The sequence below is a fragment of the Lepus europaeus genome, chromosome 8, assembly GCF_033115175.1.
Source record: "Lepus europaeus isolate LE1 chromosome 8, mLepTim1.pri, whole genome shotgun sequence".
NCBI classification, from domain to species: domain Eukaryota; kingdom Metazoa; phylum Chordata; class Mammalia; order Lagomorpha; family Leporidae; genus Lepus; species Lepus europaeus.
In genome coordinates, this window is record NC_084834.1 from 80297367 (window position 1) to 80300864 (window position 3498).

Consider the following 3498-nt stretch of genomic DNA (forward strand, 5'->3'; position numbering starts at 1 on the left):
GTTTAGGACATCTGCCATTCTATGAGTCTGCTGTGACACAATCTTTGATTCCTAACTTCTATGCTCATGAACTGTAAGAGAATGCATTTCTGTAACTTTAAGCAAACTAAATTGTGATGGTTTGTCATCAATAACTTGGAAAATTAAAATGATATCTGACTGTATGAAGTACCAATACATTTATCTAGCTGTCTCTCTTTCTCTTTACCTACCTCTCTATGTATCCCTCATCAGCACCTAATGGTATATTCAAATTCCACCCATCCTTTCATCTGTACATCAAACAAAGAGCAGAAATATTAAAATCAGTCAATGCAAATTACAAGATTTTGAGTGAGTTATTCATTTTACAAAGCCTCTGTATTTTCATAAAATATGAATAGATTTTAAGATTAAGTAAAACAAAACAATAGTATCAGAAATATTATTAATGAATTAATAACTTTATTCAAACACAAACACATACAGATAAACCTATACACATAAATATAAATGACACATAAACACATCACATGGTTTTTTAGAAGAGACTATTAGTTGTCTACTCAGAGCCATGCTTCTTTATTTATTTGCAATCTCTTTCCAGCTAACTACATATTTATTGATATATATGTTCCTTTATGTAAAAATAGTTAAGTCGTCTTTTGGAAGAAATCTTTAGTTGATTCCCCATATCCATACTTTCTTTCTTTCTTCAGAGCTTCACTTGATTATATAAAAATCTGGAACAAAAGTTATATTTGTACATCAGCTCAAACTTACAACCACAGAACTGCATCTCGTCATTGGAATATATATAGATTTGTTGTTAACCTCCCTTCAGTGTGCATCATTCTTTGTTATATCAGATGCTATTTGCTGGCATGTGAGTGTAGCTTGAAATCAAGTAGTCATGTTGATTGTCAGTAGAAACTGCTTAATGGAAATCACTTCCAAAAATGGGAAAGCGAATGATGGAAGAGGGGTCAGATAACTACAGTTCCTGTCCACAGTCAACCAATTCTGACATATACCAATATACTAACTTGAGAATATATAGATCTTAATACAACAATTTTCATATGAACAATGAACATACAGATGAACTGAATACAAGAGCATTCTATAATTGCACTTGCATTTAACTATTAATTCCTTCATATTTGTAGTTACATCCTAGTTGCATGTTGATTCTTCAGCCTACCTTCAAAATGCACATCTCCAACCATTTTGTAGGGTAGAGAGAAAATCTTTCTTATTTAAGCAACAATTGAACCATTCTTTAAAATTCGTAACCTAAATATTCCCAAGTAGTGCATCTAAAATTAAACAATATGCACAATTAACTTTAAAGGCTTTCTAAAAGTTTATCTTGTTAACCAACTAAGAAACTCTCAACTCTAGGAGCTGGTACTGGTACTTCAGTTCTCAGGGATCTTGAAAGCAGATCTTTTTAGACTTTGATTTGCTATGCATTGTCCTGCTCTGCTTTGCTGCTTGAACTCCTATGCTGTTTCTGAATCATCATCATCAGTTTCTGTTTTGACTTCCTATGTTTTGATTGATTTTTCTATTTAAGAAATTTTGGAATTTTAAATTTTTTCATTAAAATAATTTTGTCCTTTCCCTGTTTCTCTGTGTTTCTGTGTTTTTGTACATGTGAGTGTGCATGTGTATGTGTGTGTGTACAAAATCATAATTTCTCTATCATCTGATAGGGCTGTAGTCATTCAATGGAAGGGCCTACTTGTTGACTGCAGAGGTTCTGTATGAGAGAACAGCTTGTGAACAGGTCATCGAGGACAATGGTTTTCCAAAAACATTCTGTCTTGTACTTCATTTTTCTTCCTAAGGCACAACCATTTGGTATATAGATAGTCATATCAGAAGCACTATTTGCCCTTGGAGCTATGGCATGGCTAGAGTGTGTTACTCTGCTCCATTTTTTCCCCATGTGCTTGTGTTTCAGTCATATGCTGGACTCTGCCCTGCAATTAGGTGACCAGTGTGCATTGACAAAAGTAAATTCCAGCAGTTAACATTTGAATATTGTCAACTGTTGTAAGTAATTGACAAAAATAAAATATTCTTATGAAAGGATAATAGACACAGTAAATAAATTTGGCTTAAAATGAAAGAGTCATTAACTGACCATTAGATACCAACTAATAACCTGTGTCCACTTACTATCTTCCTGCATATTTGTCAAAAAAGAAACCACATAACTTTTTTTAATTGCCTTGATCTTAGAAAAAATAACAACCAAATCATGGTAATTCTATGTTGTGTTTCTCTGGAATTCTTATTTTGAATCATACTTTCTATATAATAGAATCAGTCTAAAATGAGTAATTTTGTACTCATTGATAGCCATAAGGACTCAAAGTGTCTTTTTTATTTTCAAGGTTTATTTATTTATTTGAAAGGCAGAATTACAGAGAGGCAGAGGCAAAGAATGAGAGAGATCTTCCATCTGCTTGTTCATTCCCTAAATGGCTGCAATGACTAGAGCTGAGCTGATCTGAAGCCAGGAGCCAGGAGCTTCCTCTGGGTCTCCCATACAGGTGCAGGGTCCCAAGCACTTGGGACATTTTCCACTGCTTTCCCAGGCCATCAGCAGAGAGCCGGAACAAAAATAGACCATCCAGGACTCCAACTGGTGCCGACATGGGATGCCAGCACAGTAGGCAGAGGCTTTACCTGCTCTTCCACAGCACCAGCCCTTCAAAGTGTCTTTATAAAATACTTAATTACATATCATATGTGATGAAACCTTAAATTAGACAGTGCTTTACAAATCCATTGTATTTAACAATTCATTTTATATATTAGATAAATAAATGGAATAATATGCTATAGAGATATATAGATCCAATAATAGTCTTATTAACATTTCATTATGAAATATAGTGTTTATATATGTATATATATATATATATTCAGTTATTCTTTGCAAAGTATACCTGAAATAAATGCTTTATGATATTATGAAACTGCCGAACATTGGGATTACAATGACATCATTTGTGATATGATGAGATGTTAAACTCTGTATCAATATTGCATTACTTCCTGAAACCTTCACAATAATTGTCACAACTTTATTGAAACAATTGTCTCTCTTTCTTCTATATCATATTTTTCCTTCTATTGTTCAATTCATGTTTGAAAATTTTTTGTTAAATTCAAGCAAATAAGCTATCATAATTCTGTATTCCAGCTAACAGATTTATGGTTTTCAGCTCGCCTTTACCATAAAACTTCATAGAAGTGATAGTTCCTGAATGAGATATGAACTACTACCAGTGCCTCACCTTCTTTTCTCTCTTCCACTCACCGGTAATTGGCAGTCTGTGATTACTTAATAGAAAATACTATTTTTATGAATGTGAATGATTTTTGTTTTACCAAATCCTATATTTGATACTTTCTATTCCTACATCAAGAAATTGGAAAAGTACCAAATAAATGCATCTCAAGGATCCAAAAAAAAAAAAACAAAACCCAAAATTAGTAGGC